General features: G+C 29.4%; 1 pseudogene; it reads right to left on the bottom strand.

The window, feature by feature from the left end:
• Positions 1-654: 654 nt before the first annotated feature.
• Positions 655-13,834, bottom strand: LOC140791161 (uncharacterized; annotated as a pseudogene).
• Between the last annotated feature and the right edge of the window lie 6,426 nt (positions 13,835-20,260).

Raw genomic sequence — 20,260 nt, 5'->3', positions numbered from 1 at the left:
TAATGCTCTATTCGAAAATTATCGATAACGTATTAGAACGTTATCGGATCAAATGGCAAAAGACATTATTGAGTGCTTTTTTCTTGTGACATTCCAACTCCGCCACATAAAAATTAGTATCCTTATAACTGCCCAAAAGGCTTGAGAAGAACAATCTCATTCTCAAAACATCAATGTCAAAAAATGGCTACATGTTTCTAGAGCCTTAAAAATAAGTTTTAAGAGATTAACTAAGGTGCTTCAATATTATATATAAGTGAAATATGTAATATCATGCTTTTCCCTAATTTTTTCTCAAATCCTCTTTTGTTGGAGGCAAATGACTTGGTTAATTTTAAAATTTTAAATATAATTTATATAGATTAAATATCAAAGTTTATAAAAAAAAGATATCAAAAGGAATGGAAGAGACACACATTGAAATACTCTCCTGGAGCAATCCATGTTGCCATCCTTTATGTGGAACATGAGCAGAATTAGAACTTCAATCTGGCATGAATATATAGGAAAAGAGTGTATGAAGCTTAGGAAAGGAGGCGTATGCTCATTTACTAAATAAAGAATAAAAGATAGTGTTTTGTAGACATCCTCCCAAGTGTACTCATGCTATCAAATTATCATGCTCTCTAATTCAAACAATTGTATCCTCAAACCTAAGGAAAAAGTGGTAACATTGGGTTAGAACAATTCATTAAGTACAAAACTTCACACGATCTCTTCTTATACAGATTTTATAGATCAATGAGACCAGCAATATAGCCATCCTAGGAGCTGAAATCTCCATTCGTCCAATAATAACAGATGCAGTATGCAAGTAGTGTATGTTCATAAGGGCGAGGAGATGGAGATGTTAGTAAGAGACAACAGACTCCAGTTCCTATTATCAAATCTGAGTTGGGAATTATGCTCCTTTAAACAATGCAGGAACTGGATGAGTAGCACTACTACTTGTGGCTAAAGCCAGAAACCAAATTGCTCCTCGAAAGCAATAATTTAGCTGTTTCAGATCAGCGAGCAATCCACACAGCGAGTTTTAAAAAGACAAATGCTTTAAAGTGCCAATGTCCAAACGCCATGCTCAAAGGGTTTCTCTATGGACCCGAAACTTGCCTGAAATATAAGAAGCCTGATGCAAAGAGACTTCTCTGAGCACCGGCCAAACAACCTAAGGAATAGGTTCACAAGGTTTCCATATTTTGTCTCAGTCAAGAGTCCTGTCTGAGGATCAAACCTACAGGAACAAAAGAATTCAGTGTGTTAATGCAGAGAATGCTGGATAAATCTCTTCAATAGTTTCAGAATAGGTATATTGTGAAAGAATGAATGTACTTTGGCAGCCGATGTCTTGGACAAGGAATAATCTTAAAGAGCTGGAGGAATAGCAAAAGAGAAGAGGACAAATAAAATTAGATGGCTTGAATCTGGATGAAACATAAAAGTAGAATATGTTTAGGTTTGTGTTGACTTGTGGACATGAGTAACGAAAATTCAGAACTTGCAGTAGAAAGAAGAGCAGAAGAGTTTCACTGCATATACAAGATATGCCAATTAATACAAACTAAATGACATGCCGTTATTGTACATGGCATAACAGATACTATTTCTAGTATATGGATGCACATGGACATACAATAAGAAAACAAGTGCCAATGCACAATATAATCCGATGATATAATCTTACGAGCATACAGATTGCAGTTTAGGAACAAGCAAGTTGTTGAGAAACAGAAGTCAATAAAATAGAGCTTAATTAGTTACCCATCACTTAAGACATCCAAGTACTCCACATTAGGTGATCCAGTTCTTCTCAATTGCAACTTATAACCGTGCATAAAGAACTAATCTTGTCGACATGATAACACGAAACTAGAACACCATCTTATTGTTGCTTTACTGTATTTTATGTTGGAAATAACAGATCATGATTTATTAAAAAACCAAACAACCCAATTTAAGTGCTTCTCTTGTTCCACGTTGCTCGCTTAGACATTAGGAAGGATATAAATGGCCTCCAACTTACTGATGAAATGGATCAAGTACAAAGGATTAACTATGTTGCTATGTGAAGAAGTTATTTTTATCACTGCTAAATGAACAACCACAACTTCATATAATTGTTAGTCATATCTGCAATTTAAAAATCTTAGATGATTACTTGTAATTAGGATTCTCAATCTGAATGGAACAGCATAATTTTCTGATAGATACTCGACTTTAAATCCTTGCCATAAGATTGCACAACTTTTACTCTTCTCACCATAAACCCTAAAACTGAAGTGGATAAAACATTGGGTCAAAGACATGAATTAGCAAAGAGAAAAATGAACATTGAAGGAAAAGAGTCAAATGTATTCATTAAGAGAAGCAATACAGATCCATCCTTAAAGAAAATGCTCCAAAATCATTGATAGGATGGATTTGCCACAAAATATACAACTTAGTTGATGATCCATATGCAAGCAAAGAAAAAGAGTATAGAAGAACCATTGAATTGTAGACTTCGGAAAAGCTTTCCATGGATGCATATTTAGCTCTTACAGACATCAGTTGGGAAACTATGCTCGTAAAGCATGTAGAGAATCTAGAGATTACCTCATATCTGCAAGTTAGATGGAACAATTAGTTGGGAAGTTTAATTACTGATAACTTATGCTGTACAAAACCACTGTAACTTCCAATCATCAATTCAAAGATGTGAATCAATTCATTTGTCCAGAAGAACAAGGAAACCAGTTGATAAGCACATGCTAAATACTTATGCTTGATTCTCCCAACAAAGAGATTCATGAATAATTTCTAATTCCATTATTTCCAAAGTTTTAATATTAAAAAAAACCGTTAGTATTTCAGAATATTTAAGTAATTGCAACTTAAAATGTTTCTGAAGACTAACAAGTATAGGATAAACCTAGTAACATAAAAGCGACAAACATAATGGAAGCAAAATTCACCTGAAATGACCAAGAATCCCAACCACTGCCATAGACATTCCAGCAAAGTAGGTTTAGGTATCACCAGCAAAATCTGATGAAGGATACCTGACATTTGCACAATGCATTGAACTATGGACCTCCCAAAAGAAACCTTCCTAAGGAACAAAATGGATTCAGTTTAACTTGAAATACCATAAAGGTCATTACCAGTTATATGAAAGTAATGCCAACGAAGTAGTCAACAGAGGCAAGACAAGGTATATAGAAAATGCATGAGCTTGCTTGTATTCAGGGACTTAGATGCTCCGATTTGCATTATGTTATGTATCAATATCTGAAAAAAGAAGTTAGTATCAGATCATCATTAGAGACATCAGCATTTCTGACCATGCTAACTAATATGTTATTAGATTTACTGAAACTAAATAATGTAGAAAATCTTTACTGTAAGAGCTTTTATTCTCACTGCAGCTGAAATAACAACTGTTTGCTTTACTTCAAGGCCATTCAGGCATGTATTTATGTCGATAGAATCTGTAAAGAACACTGCCAACATGCCCATGTATACCTTGTATATCCAATCTGTCTTTCAGAAAATGCAAATAGTGGAAACGGAAAGCTATTAGCAAGCATCATAGAAAAGCAAGGAGTATGAGTGTCACACCAAAATTAGCGGTTATGAGGTATAGAACATAGTACTGGTAGAAAGACAACAACACATACCTTGTTTTGTCCTTACTGGAGTAAGATATCTAACATCATGACAGAACAGAGTACAAAATCCTTTACAGCACTACATTTGAATGAGTGCTACGGTCATTGTTACCCTGATTACATTTCATATCATAAGATTGCAATAGCTTCTCCTATTTGCATTTAACACCAAAATAATGCAAATGCCCTACCTCCAAAAGTTCCCAAAAGATACTCGAGTGTTTTAATGATCTTCAGAGTGCTCCAGGGACCAAACTAAGGAAATTATGATAAGTGACTTAATCAGGCAGATTCCACACAACATCTCTATAAATGAGGTGAAAAAACCAAAAAGCTTGTCATTAAGTCTTAATCCTTAATCTTGCCATACGCAAAAATAGAGAGAGGAGGCCTTGCAAGTATATAGTTTCCAAAAGTCCGAAGTATTCCAATATTATTGTTCTTCTCCCTCTCTCTCTCCTACTCTCTAACTCCCTCTTTCTCTCTTCATCTCTCTATTCTGCAACAGCTGCATGGTAGTGTTTTTTTTTTGTTTTTCCCATTTCTCTCTCTCTCTCTCTCTCTCTCTGCAGCAGCAGTAGTGGGTTTTTTTTTTATTGTTCGTACCAAGGATGCTCGTCGTCGACCAACCGTCGCTACTCCCTGCCGACCTCGTCGCCGTTCGCCACCCCCGAGTTCGAGCCGTCAATCGCACGCATCTAGGGTGCCCTAGCCTAAGGAGGAAGAAAGAGTGGCGGGTCGGGTTGGGTGAAATAAAAACTCAAGTTGCGGAAAGATGAGGTCGGCGGAGAGCGGCGTCGGCTGGTCGACAGTGAGTGGCGAGCGGCGAAGCGCTAGGAGGGGTGTCGTGCGGCACCCCTCGTGTCACGGCCATCGTTGGTTCGTACCCCTTTTCTCTGCGGAGACTGACGGGGAGAGAGAGGGGCAGAGTTAAGGGAGTGATTAGAGAGGAGATATTGGAAGCAATTAAGTGGACAGAGATCAGAGGGACTGGGCCGGGTGGGCGGGGGGTGGGGAGCGAGAGAGAGAGATAGATTAATTTAAAACTTAGAATTATTTTAAGTTTCATTTTTTTAAAAAATTTGACCTCTATTTGTGTGTTTATGCTGAAAATTAAAATTGCTGCTAGAAGGAAACTACAAAATACCGACATTAGATAGCAATATAGCATCATTATTAGGAAAGATAAAATGCATGCCAAACAGAACTAGTGAGGAAGAAAAATTAGTGGTGATATTAATCGTATGAAGAAGATTAAAAAATATATAGCAATTTAGACTCGAATGAGTTTGAATATCATAAGATAAATGTTAGCACTTTTAATAGGCAAAACAAAAAGATATACACCGCAAAACGAAAAGAGTTAATGATCTATCAAGAATTGATGTATGATCCTAAAATAATAAAAGTGAATGATGATAGTAGTAGGCAATGTGAGGAGGATGATAACCAAAGCTAAATGACGAGGTAATAAAAGAAAGAATGCATATGTTAAAAAAGATTAGAGATGAGATACTAATGGTAGCTTTGATAGATCTGGATCAGTTTACATCAAGGAGAAAGATAATATGAGGACAGTAGTTTAAGACTTTTAGTGTTATAGGAGTATAAAAATGTTAAACTAATAAATACATACATTTGCAAAAAGTGGGCGCACACGTAACACTATCAAGACAATTTCTAAAAAGATAAATAAATACAAATACGCACATTGATAGGTTTTTCTGTGAATTTTTTTTACAATCATATTCTTTTCAATGTAGATAATAGTCCTTATTATCACATTATGATTGAGACTATATAATTAATAGATAACGATGTAACGCCTCTTAGATCAAATGATATACTAAATATCTTAAGTTGAAGGTGAAGAGTTACACGCTTATATTAAGATATTTAAAAACTATTAAGATAAATTTAGTTATATGTTGATGTGTGATAGGTAGACTACACAAAATGGAACAAATATAGTTAATTTCTTGATACACTCATAGGAATAGTATGTTTGAAGTCTATGGATACTATTGCTTATTAAAAAAATTATATTTTTTGGCTGATGGATTATGTAATAATAGAAAATATAGATGAAAAAAAGATTGTTCAAGTAATTACTAATAATAGGGTAAATTATAAGGTTATTGGATATTTATTTTAAGTGCATTTATATTGGATGTCATGTGCATCTTACCTTGATATCATATTGTAGGATAGTGCTAATAATCTTAAAATTGATAAGATGAGAGGTTGACAAACTTTATATATAATAATAATTAAGCTAATTTACTTAGGCTAGTGATTGGTGGTAGGGAGTTAAGAGTATAATCAGTAAACTAGAGTCCGACATTCATAAATTAAAAAATAGATTATTTGCAATAAAGAAGTGAATTATTATGATTCAATTAAATAATTTTATTACTATTTATTTCAAGTTTAATTTAATTAGTATCTTACAAAATTGATACAGTAATATATTTTAAGTGGAATGAGAAATATGCAATTTAGTATTGTTGATATTGCTAGAACTACATCTTATAATGTTTCAGCTAAATGATACTTAATTTATGGATCGAAGAAGACATTAAATTAAAACTAACATAAAAGAAAATCTTAAGTTAAATTTTGTCTTCATTACAATGTGAAAGATATTGAATTATTTTCTCCTTGCCTAAGTCCAACACTTACTCTTACTTATGATATCAGAGATTTTGGTATGATGATGAATATATGCCTAACATATGTCATCAATAGAAGAAGTGCTGCAATTGAGGGCAACACGAGCTTTCTGTTTTACAAGTTAGTTGTAAAATCAGTTGAAATAATTATACCTATGAAATATATAGTAATTTCTAACATGATAAAGCTAGGCTCCTCAAGTAAATATTATTAATTTATCATTCATAAGGACAAAAATATACATATACTCTCTACAAGACATCATGAACATCATCCACAAAGCTGAGTGAAATTATGAGTAGATAGATTAATAAGTTGCATTATATTCAACCAATCATTATGATAAGTAGAATGTTCTTATCAACAAAAAGAAAAACAACTAAAAATCCGTGATTAATAAAAATAAAAAATTTTGCCACATAAAAAGTCAAATACACTTCTCTGTTGTTAAAACTACAAAACTAATAATTTTGTATTGGCATAAATAGAGAATAAGAATAAAAACAAATGATATTATCAAATTTTCTTTGTTATTTGAAGTGATCAAGATGTTTGATGCTAGTAGCATAGATTAAATTATATTATTTTTGTGTTGTATAAGCGATTTTATAATATTAGTTATGTTAGGCAAATAATTGTGTTCTCGTATAAGAAGAAAGTAGTTTTATCATGTTAAATATATTATAATAACACAACCTGCTTATTAAACATATTAGATGAGCCATGTCATGTTAGCCGTGTAATAATTATGCCATGTTTATTTTAGCAAACTTGATCCATTTAATAAATAGCTAGTGCTTGTGTTAAGATGAATCCAACTAAATCTAATTACCACCCCTAATAACACAAATGCTATTTGCAAGTAAATATACATTCTAGCACTTTTATATGTTAAAAATATTATATATAATAAAATATATACTATGTGTGAACTTTGTTTAGTAATAAACTATTATATCTCTCAATGATATGCATATAATCATACTAAATATACACAAATAACATTTGGTATCATCATGTTTTCATCAAATATATAAAGCAACAACCAACAAATGGTAATTAGTTAAAAAGTATTACTTATAGATCATAATAGTAAGAAAATGAAAATATACACTAGAGTCTGATGTAAGGTTGAAATGCTTGAACAATATAGCAATAACCAATTAGACAATCCCAATTACAATACTTAACGACTCAGGCCTAAAAAAAAGTAGAATTAATCACCTATTTTGACATGTTATACTCTATCAAAGTCTCAAATTAATTTTCTTATTTATATCAAACTTTCAAATTGCCCAGAAAAATTCATTTGATCTTTTCTATGTATCAAATATATAAGTATTGTCATAAACTCATTTAGGCTTTTAACATCTCAACCTCTCTCACCATTTATTGCAAAAAACCACCAAAGACGACAATAAAAATTACAACATAAAACATTATCTACTAGAGTTTTTATTTAATAGCAACAATAGTAATAAACTAATAAAATTTCTAAAAAAATAAATTATGAAGTACAAAGTGAGAAATCAATGAAGGGCTAAAACAAGGGTACAATATAATATATCATATTTTCTTTGCTGACCGCTAATTATCACAAACCCTATTTATTTGTAATTAGCTTAGAAGCACGAATACCCTAAAATGGGGGTATGTATCAGTATTCGATATGTATGATATGGATACGGGCCAGATACGTATCTGATATATTTTTGGAATATTCTAAATTAAAATAAATAATTTTTATTTCTGGATACCGATGGATACGACTGGATGCATTGGGAATACATTGGGGATACATTTTAGATATATTTTAGATACATTTTAGGTTTATTTATGTAATCGAGTAAGTTTAATTTTATAAATTCATTAAGCTTACCCATTCATTCTCCTCTCTAAAATCTTATATGTCATAGCTCTCCCTCTCTCTCAATGATGACGCTACTCCCATTCTCTCTCCACAACGACATTGCCCCCCTCCCCCTTTCGACCACAACGATGTTGTCGCTCTTCATTCTCCCTCTTTCTCTCGACAAACTAGTTGACAACAACACGACGACATTTTTTTTCTCTCTTTCACTATAATATTTCCTTTTTTCCCTCTAATTGTCTCTCTTTTTCCCCTTAATTTCTCTTCAGTTTTTCCCTTTTTTTTAAAATTTTTTTTCTTAGTTTGATTTCTTCCACTTTTCCGTTCTCAAATTCAATTTTAAGTTTCATTTCTCAATTTTTTCTTCCTTGTTCTCTAAAATTTTTTCCTTTGAAATTATGTAGATTTTCTTCTTTGGATTTATCTTCATTGCCTTATTTATAGTTTAATTAATTTTGATATGGTCACTTAAGTATTACACGATTAAGTATGGTTATTTCTAAATTTCTGATATAGTTACTTATGTATTACAATTTAATTAATCATTTCTCACTTATAGGGTTTTAATACCGACTCATTTTATAGAATTATTTTTATACTTATTATTTTATTAGATTCCTAGATCACCTACTTATATTTAATTTGAATAATGTGGTTTCATCTTTTTAAGTATTAGTAGTATGGCGGTAGTTAGAACTTAATACTAATATGAGATAAATATATTGTTAGAACTTCAAATTTTTTTATTTTATTTTTATCATAAATAAATGGTTGCTGAGAGTATGAATTATAGTACTAATAGTGTGACAGTAGATGACAATGCTCCAACTTGAAAATATTTAACCAAATTAGAAAAATAAAAGAAAGATGATGAAATAGAGATTTAAGTGCAATTATTGTCAACAAATATATAAATAATCTTATTATGGAGTAAATGCTTATGTGATGATAAATAGTGGATGTAGAATCAAACCATGCCCTAAAGTAAATAGTCATTATATTGTGGAGATAAAATGATTATGAAATAGGCTAACTTAAAAATAAAAACTCTATGCCAAAGTCAGTACCATTGCTAATGTCAGCTTAAAATAAAACTTCTAGTATGCCCTTGCAACTTCTTCTAATATGTCTTATAAATCAAAGAAAAGAAGGTTTGGAGAAATAACTCTTAAGAAGTCATTTAATATGACTTCTTGTAATTAATTACATAGTGAAATTGCTAGATTATCTTTTATCTTGCTAGAAACCCTATTATATTAAGTCTTATACTTTTACAATTAATTGTCAAATAGCAGGTTATTTGCGTTCTCGATATAATATGTTGAGAACCACACTTCAATCAAAAAGAATAAATATCGAACGGTTATTGAAACTTATCAAGGACACATAGATGGAAAAAGATGTTAGCATTGTGTATGATGGTTGAACAGATGCACAAAAAATACCTATTATTAATTTCTTTATCTAGCTTGTTCATCAAAGTAACTAAAGAGTTTAGGGCATAAAATATGGTACAAATCATTACTTATAATGTCTCTATTTGTAAGTCAGCTAGGATACTTACAGAGGCTTAGTATTTAAATATTTTTTGGACAATATGTATTGTCCATACCTTTAACATTGCATTAAAGAATATATATGCCTCAAAAAACACTAAGGAGAATGAACTTATTTTTTATGAATGCAATTGAATATTTATTGTGACAGGAAATGCAATGTGCATCAATGAGCTTCTCTATTCTATAAGTCTTTTAGCTGACATGACTCCAATTAAGCAATACGTGGAGTAACTCTTGATATTACAGTAATATTGCCCCTATTGGCTTTCTTATGTCAAGATATGGGTTGAATAAAAATTTTATCATGTAACACTCTATGTGACTTATTATTTTTATTTAACTTATTAAATTTGAACTTACTTACAGATACATATTTTGCATCAATTATTGTTACGTTGAGAAGATTCTAAACTATCAACTTAGGCTATAAATGATGGTTATTAGTGATAAATAAAATTCTTATAAAGAGAACGATGTAAGAAAGACACAATTTGTGAAATAAATTTTTTTTACAATATATAGTGGGATAAAATTGAATACCGAGATTTGCTAATACTAACAAACCTTGCCTCCAATTTAATTTATGAAATTAATGATATGATAAGTCTAATAAATGTTTATCTAGTATCTCGTATTGCTCATCATCCCTTCCAATCACATAAGGAGAGGATAGTGAGGTGGTGATATTTATTCGCCATCAACTAGTGGTATCATTAGCCGCGATGCTTCCTATTCCTACTCCTAAAAAGCGCTCATGAAATTTTATGGCTTCAGTGACAACGTTCTCTAGCTTAATCAAACAATACGTGGAGAAACTTTTGATGTAGTAGTAATATTACCCATATTTGCCTTCTTATATTAGGATATGAGTTGAATAAAATTTTATCATTCGACACTCTATATGACTTATCATTTTTAATGAATTTATGAAATTTGAAGTTACTTACTATTATAGATAGACATTTCCCGTGAGAAAATTCTAAACTATCAAACATGAGCTACAAATGATGGTTATTAAGATAAATGAAAGTTTTATAGAGAAAGTAATATAGAAAAAACACAATTTGTGAAAAAGAAAGATTTTCACAATATATAGTGGGAGAAAATTGAATGCTGAGATTTGCTCACATTGACAAACCTTACCTCTAATTAGATTTATAAAATTGATGATATGATAGGTCTAATAAATATTTATCTATCATCTCGTCCCGCTCATCGTTCCTTCCAATCATATAAGGTGGGGGTAATGAGGTGATGACATTTATTCGCTCTCCACTAGTAGTATCATTGGCCAAGCTGCTTTCTATTCTCGCTCCTAAGAAGCGTTCATGGAATTTTATATTTTCAACGACAACGTTATCTAGCTTAATCAAACAATACATGTAATATTATCTTTATTGGCCTTCTTATGTTTAGATATGGGTTGAATAAAATTTTATCATGCAACACTTTATTTGACTTATCATTTTCAATGAATTTATAAAATTTGAAGTTACTTGCTATTGCATATACACATTTTCCGTCAATTATTGTGATGTTGAAAAAATTTTAAACTACTAAACATGGGCTACAAATAATGGTTATTAGTGATAAATATAATTTTTATAGAGAGGACGATGTAGAAAAGATACAATTTCACTAAGATTTTTGATAATATATGGTGGGACAAAATTGAATGCTGAAATTTGCTAACACTGGTAAACCTTGACTCCATTTGATTTATTAAATGGATGATATAATTGAAAGAATTAAAATAATTATATATATATATGAAACAAAAAAGAAATCTTTCTACTCGGTTGTGCATAATATTTTATTGATAGATGAAATATAATTAATATTTATTTTTATTGTTTATCACACTCATTTAATCTAAGGTAAAGTTGATACTTAAAAATTTATTATATACTTATTTGTTTCTTTTGGTTTATGATATTGTTAACTTAAAATTTATACTCTTCTTATTAGATATTATATCAATACTTAGATTAGTGAGAATCTAAACAGCACTCTTTCATACAAAGACCTAAAAATTTTCCATATGAGAAATAAGTATTTGAAAAGGTTCTTTCCGAACGAGAAAGATAGGAGAATTATAAATAGTGAGTATGTTGATTTCTCAACTGCTATAAAGAGTTTTGATAACCATGACTCTATTAAATATAAAGATTTTTTGATCCAAAGAAGATGGGTCATTCATAGTGCTTTCATACATAATCTTAGAATTTAGCGCTTAAATTACTCGGGCAACCGTGTCATCATCTTGTTATGAGAGGAATTAGTGCACATATTTATTTATTCACTTAATAAAGAGAAATAAAATTATTCCAGAATGAGTAGAAGATCTAGTTTTTATCCATAATACTCTGTCTTTTCTTTAAAAGATTGATTGAGTATATAGAAGGGGAGACCAAAATGTGAGTTGTTGGAAGAGATTCATTTGATTCATTCAATGGAGCGGGTATTCTTGAAATTGTTGACCTCTCGTTTGATGAATCTGATTTGGAGTCCATTATATTCACTAATGAAGGCAATGAGAAGAATGACTTAGTTGAAATGAATAATTAATATTATTGCTAATTACACTACTAACCTATGAGCCTATGAGTTGCTCATATTGGATGCAATGATATCTACTATTCTTATTTTGGTTATTATTTGTTAAATGATATTTTCTTTGTCTAATTATTTTTTGATATTTACTACTCCCGCTTTTGATATTAAATACTTATGTAGATAATACATATATTGAAATATTGGATGCAATATTATATATAGGTTGTCATTAGAATATAAACTTTTTTACGCATACACATATATAGGTTGTCATTAAAATATAATATTTTTATATAATTTTTAATCATTGTATCCTAGATATATCGTATCCTATTTTTTTAGATTTTGTCATATCTCCGTGTCAATATCATACCGTATATGTATCCCATATTAATATTCGTGTTTCATAGGTAATCCAAATGTCTAGTGCCAAAATCAACTCTAATGCAAGGATTAATTCATTAGCATGGTCCTATAATGATTACTGCACATTTCATACAGCATAAATAAAAAACTAGAGATCAAGTTCAACAATATGGGTTGGTAATTTTCAAACCAAACTCGACCATATAAACATGAAATTCTTAGAGATTACAAACATACTACTAAATATTTATAAGAATTTAGAAAGAAATAGTATCACCCAAAAATTTTCTTAACCTCTATAGAAGTTGAAAATTACATTGAGATCACTATCAAGATTTAAATAAAAAGTAATTTATCTCCCGCCCACCCTCTCCTCCACTCACAAGAAGATGACCTTTGTCTACTGTAGCATTGAAAAGATAATCAAATATTTTATACCATTATGGGTTGAGTTTTCTTAAATAGATGATGACATTAAATGTACAAAATCAGGTTTCTTTTGCCAACAATTGACTTTCTTGAGCTTAACAGATATAAGAGGCATTGCTATTTTACGTATTACTTAACAATTGACTAGCAAAAATTATGTTAAGGAATAATTGATACCTTAAATTCAAATTCGTGTTCCAATGATAATTGAATAGATGCATGATATTAGTTACTAGGAACAATAAGCATGAGATGTCTCATGGACGCGTCTGCGCAAGAAATTTTAAGATTGCAAAATTTATCAAAATTTAGTTTTGAATGTTTGAATTAGTTGCATGTTGTCCTATATTACTATAGAGAAACAAAAATAAAAGGACTGTAGCTACAAACAAAATTCTTAATTTAGAATTACACATTTAAATAAAATTATTTTTCAAACCTACTAAATTTATTCAATAGAAGAGAAACGATTCTGATACATCTAAAGTAACAATTTTTACACAATATTGTAATAAAATTATCAAATGGATGCTATTTTAAATGCAAGCATGTATGACTAAAAAAATACTCTAATATGCATTAAGCTAACAAACTCACAAAGCAACTCACACTTTAACAGTACCGTGAGGTGTCATTTTCTTATTGATGTCATAATCGAAGAGATTTGACCGCAGCACGTATTGGGTGGCAACGGGGATCATCTGGACGGCGACGAGAAAACTAGCAAAACTCATGGCGGAGCTGATAGTGATAGATTACCACAAATCAGGCTCAATATCATACTGAAATTAAGTAGAAAAAAAAAAGAGGAGGAAGAAAAGGATGTAGATAGTGGAGATAAACACAAGCTTCAATGGAGCTATTGGAGGGTTCACACGTGAGGGTTTCTTGACATGGGATTGTACTCGATCGAAAATTTGGAATGGGTTCAAGGGGTTTGATGAGAGTTTCCTATAGTCGTCAATGGCTTTAAGGAACAAGAAAAATGTGAGATCTGAGGTTGAAGAGTGGAAATGACTAGGAAGGAGCGCGGTGAGGTGTCTTGCAGGCTAGGGGCACATTTACAGGTTGATAGCAGTGCTTCAAATTAATTTTTTTGGAGAGAAATTTATCAAAAACACAACATATTTCTAATTTTATTATCGATTACATCTTACTATATGTCAACCATGTGTTTTACTTTAAATATCTAAAAGATACTCTAGATTATTATTACTATAATAGTAGTTAGTATAATAGAGAATATTTTGTTACTTATGAATTAAATATTTAAAATACCCCTTATTGGATTTAAAATCTAGTTCGCAATTTATTTTTACCTTAAGCTAAAAATATACTCTAGAGTATTATGATCATTTTATTTTTATAGTTATATTAACTCATTTATATGGTAACTAATTATTGACAAAATTAACAGCAAGGTATTTTGAAGCATTTTAAATTAAATGTCGTGGTGTGTAAATAATAATAATAAAAATAAAATGTAGGGCACTTTTTATAGTTTCTTGAGAGAATCATCTTGGATTAATTTGGCGGAATTGAATTAGTTTAATAAGACAACATTTTAACATGAGATATTCAGGAATTATTTATAGAGTTAGATATCATCTATCAAATATCATATTATACACCAATAATGTATGTCAATACTAGCATTGTCGTCTCGCTCCAAGCGGTTGGTCTGCTTTCTTAGCACTCTCAAGGTTATTAACTATGATAAGCGTAATCTCTTAAACTCTAGTGTTATCATCTCTCTTTAAACAATTCGAACGATTGACAAGGGTCAATCTCTTAATATTGTCATGGATATTTTCTTTCTTTACTGACTTCTCTAAAATCTCATTTTGCTGCTAGGATCAATCCATTAATATTATTATAGATTGGCTAGTTAAATAGGGTGACATTGATGCATTTTTATTTATTTATAAAGACTCTTGCCTTTTTGGGGGTATGGTTCTATTTTTATATAGACTCATGCAAGGTGTAGATATGAATGTCATTAACTTTACAAAATTTTGAGGTAACATATATTGGTTTTACAAAAAAAATGTCTTGTTAAAAGTCATATCCCAATAAATATAAAACAATGCACAAACTCAACCACCTAAATTATATATCTCGTTAACACGCTCTTCTTAAGTGTTTAACAACTAATTTGTAATTCAAAAAAGAAAAGGATTCTAACAAATTTAACTATGATCAAAATTAAAATGGAATACAATATAAATAAGTTCACACACTCCTCAGTTCCCAATATCACCACAAGATACAAGTCTTCTTTTTTTTATACAAAGACATATAAACCGATGATGAGATTGGCAACTCATTATTACATCCAAATGGAAACCCATGGTTAAGGATTAGAAACTTAAAAAAATTTTAAATCTTTGAAAAAAATAAAGAGATTATGATGAAATGGTCTTGGGTTTCTAGGCATTTGAGAGCCTAGAACCTCACCTTTGTTGTGAAAAAAATGAGAGTATTAGATTTTTGGTCTCTTCTCTCGGAGGGGTTTAAGGTTAGCCTTTATGGTCTATTTATAGTTGATCATCAATTATAATTATTGAGTTGTTTATAAGAAGTAATTATGAGAGGGGTATGGGTAGTTAAAAATTATAGGCAGTTATTACTATTTTAGATTCTTATATGGGAATGTGAAGTTGAATCATTATGAAGGTAGTGGAGAGAAAATATGAAGATATGCAAACACGAAATATAGTTTCGCAATAAAAAAATGGATCAAAGGGACTTATTTTGGATATTGTTTTAGTTGGGATAAAAGTTTTGGAATAACTTGCCTATTATTTCAAACCCCAATAACTCATTTGCTCTCTTCTTAAAATATTAAAATATATTATAATTTAGATTCAAGTTTGAATAAAATAATGCAACCACAATATACTTAATAATCTATTATAATATTTTTGTAGTGAAATGATATTTTAAAATGGGATGAACATTTTTGACATTATTTGCGATCATATTTGTATTTTATAAATTTTGATAAATTTAGTTAGCTTATTTTTCTGGCAAAAAAAATATAAATAACCATAAGAAGATAATATAAATGTTATAAAATAGAATTATGATTTATATTTGATTTTTAATTCGTTTCATATATTTCTCTAAGAAGAAGAAGAAATAACAACATTTAACTAAGAAAAGGGCAATGAAGTAATAGGTTATTGAAATATGTCTAGTTACACAAAATATCTTAATTCAATAAAATATAGATAACTCATATTTTTGTGACCTGGTAAGATTAAATATAATAGCCAAATTCTAATTATGAGTATTTTTCTGCAGGGGTAATATTATGCACAATATTAGAATTATGAAGACCTATTAATATGGAAACACATAATTAATGTCATTCTAAAAGAAACATAACATATATTACATGTTCATTAGCTAAGTGTATCCTTGGCTTTAATTTGTTGGTAGTCATTCATGAGTCATTTTTAAAAGGCAATCATCATTATGTTCAACTCAATAAATTTATTATTTATCATAATATGCTCCTAAGTTATAACATCTAACTTTTCTTTAAATATATGATTCTATGATTCTCTTCAAGTGCTTTCTTCAGTTTAGCTACCCTAAGATAATCTTGTGTATATTGCTGGAGAAGATTTTTGTCACTATATATCAACAAGGAAGGACCTAAACTTAAAATATAGTAACCCAGAATATATAAGAACAAAATAATAATAATCAAGAATCATAATAATATATTAATAAATAAGAAGAAATTGATAAATAATGTAATACTAATAATAGTAGTGGTATAATAGCAATAACATATATATATATAGTAATTTATAAATAGTATTTGTAAATTAAAATTATTTTGATAAAGTATTTATAGTAATCTAATTATTATCCAAAGGAAAAAAAACAAATAAGGGCATCAATAAATAATTTGTTGGGAATAATACAGATATACATTATATTATTATTATTTTATTATTTTGAATTTTACTTACATTATAAGTTTTTATATTTTATTTATTAACCTCTCTCTCCTCTCTCCGCACCCTAATTTATTTATAAAAAGTGCGCTACCTCATTGTACTTATGTTCAAAATCACTTTACCCCCCTACATTTCAAAAAATCTCAAACTAGTTCGTATACTCACGACCAAAGTGAGACAGTTAGCTATTTCATCCAAATTAACACAGCATGCCTAAAAATTTTAAAAAATTAAATGGCAGGCTGAATGCCCTCAATTTTTAATTTTTTATGGAAAAAATGTTCTCTTGCTCTTATATAAGCATTTCATTCTTTTTTAGACCTTTTTTTTTACAAAGTTTATTAGTTATATCACATCTAGGAACAAGACAAATATGTGTTAAGAAAATCAAATAAAAATTATATATTTTGCATAATAAACACGATGGGGCATTTTGATTATTTATGAGCGCTTCATTAACTTTAACTGAAAACTAGTTTTAGACTTTTAAAATATATGGAGGTAAACTAATCTTGAACAAAAGTACATAGGGGAAGTAAACTGATTTTAGATATAAGTACATATTGTAAAATATATTTAACTATTTTTTTTATGATTATAATCAACTCAGTCTATTTGATCATCACTATTCTGCTCACTTTATTCTTTTTGCATTATTTTTTTTCCTTGTATTTTACTCTCTCCCTTTACTCACCCCCTAAATTGACTAATCTAGACTAGCATCTCAACTTTATTTTATTATATTAATTTTTTTATTTATTGCTATCTCTATCTCTCTTTCTATCTCCCGTATATCGACACATCTCATATTGCTATGACTCACTCGATAAAAATAAAGAATCATCCATCTCGTGTTGCTTCATCTCATCATTAAATTTTCTTAACTCATAATTTTATTCTCTTTTATACTATTTCCTCTCACTTTATTTCCAACCCAATTTAATTTATCCATAGAATTTCACTATCAAACCCTCTACTTAATTGTTGACCTTCATAGGAATAGGTAAAATTTTGAAAAAGATTGAAAATTATGCAATACAAAAATTTGAGATTTTTGGGGATCTTGATTTTGAATTTAGATCTCACTTGGTTTAACTTAAATTTACCGGATGTGGACCTAGATCCATCATTTTTAATTTCTACATATATTTTTTAAATGCAAGTTATTATTTGGATCATATATTGCATATTGTGATATTTATAAATATCAAAATTAGCTGTATTTACTAAAACTTCATTTCACTACAAGAATTGTTATATTGCATATTGCTAACACAAAAATAACACTAAAGATGTTTGATGATGACCAATGAAAATAAGAAAATGTTAAAAAAATTGGCCTTCATATCGACACATATCGGCATGGCTTGACATAGGGGTGTGCTAGTGGCACAACTCATACTAGGTGTCATGCCACCATCGGCACGACCATCCTTAACATCAAACATTTATTCGCTAGAGAAATTTATTCTTTCTTAAGAAGACTTAAATGCATAAATTCTTGGCTGAAAGCTTGCTAACAATTTATTCTATTTAAACTTTTATATATTATATGATCTTTTTTTATAGATCAAGCTTTTAAGAAAATTACTTTCATAATATATTAATATTTTAGCTCATTTGACATTTCCTTTGCATTATTATTCTAACACGTTGACCTTCTTAAATGGTGACATAGATCCATAGAAGCCACCATTACTCCTTTTGATATGACTGATCTACCTACTTCATTATTTTTTTATTTTCTATTAATCACAAATTCCCACAATAGTTAACTATCTTCCATCAATATCTATATACTACTATTGTTTACATATGCAATGACTATATGTGTATACATCAACTGCAGACTCATTTGGTTAGATTATAGATTAATTTTATATTTATTTAGTTGGATGTATATAATGATTGCATACCTACATGACATGCCATTGAAATATTACATACCTAGAACTAGCCTATGTTATATATAGTCATTACATATATAGGGGTTAATAAATATATATCAAATATTTACGTTCAGCCCAATAAGTACACTACGTATATAACCAATCATTTGAAAATTTATAACCAAATAGTTAGGGGTAGACCTATTATCACACTATTAAACACTATTTGTACTATTTTTTTAATAGTTACTAAATATTAACTCTCATTTTATCTAATAAAATTACTATTTTACCTTTTAAACATGTTTTCATATGTTATAGTCGCTTTTTAAAAATATAATTAAGAGATATGTTGGGCGGTAGGAAAAATAATATTTGTGAGAAAATTGAGTGGACAGATAAAAGAAAAACTTTTAATTTGTGAAATGAGATGTAAGTGGTGGGAGAGGATTTTTAAAATAACTTTAACAAAATCAAGGAGAAAATTATAGTTAAATTTTTGCATAGTAAAAAAAAATTAATTTGGATAAATAATATTTATAATCTAGAGTAGAGAAAATCTAAGTTTACTTGTTAATTTGAAACTATGTACCCAAATTTAAAACGGGGAAAAATAGGTCGAAAGTAAATAAGGGATAAGAGAAGAGAAGATAGAGAAAAATCACAAGGGCCACGAGTTGAATTACCAGGAATTAGTGATAAATATTTTTAAATTAGAAATATGAAGTCACTAATATAGAGAGGACAAGTGAGACTTTTAATAATGATAAGAACTTAAAATATCTAATTTCTCGTAGGACTTAAACTTAGAATAATTTTGTTAGCTTGACATATTTATTAGTTGCACTAAATGTATTGTATAATTTATTTTTCAACATTTATATAGGCTAAACGTAGGATAATATTTGCACACATTATTTTAGTCTCGCATATAAAAAAATTTAAAATAATCCAAAATATTAAAATTGAAATTCAGGCCAATAACATGATACTTAAATAATCAAAGTTTGCTGATAAAAAGTGTTTATACTTCTAAATCTTATAAACTGTGAATAATTGTAATAATAGGCATATATACATATATATATAATCAAAAATTTCAAACCACATCACTTTATATATGAATATGAAACTCTAATAATTAATGCATTGAGTTAAAATAATTTAGACTTTTTCAAAATATACCTAAGTTAGGTTATCTTTTAAGATATCTAAGATTTTCGATATCAAAATGGACCGAAGACATATCTTAACACAATATTTGGAATCATCAAATTGATGATATTTAACTAATTTA

This window comes from Typha latifolia, chromosome 6 (genome assembly GCF_019914945.1).
Source record: "Typha latifolia isolate L0001 chromosome 6, TyphaL0001v2, whole genome shotgun sequence".
Lineage (NCBI taxonomy): Eukaryota > Viridiplantae > Streptophyta > Magnoliopsida > Poales > Typhaceae > Typha > Typha latifolia.
Note: the sequence above shows the minus strand (reverse complement) of the source record. Positions and strands in the feature narration are given on the sequence as shown.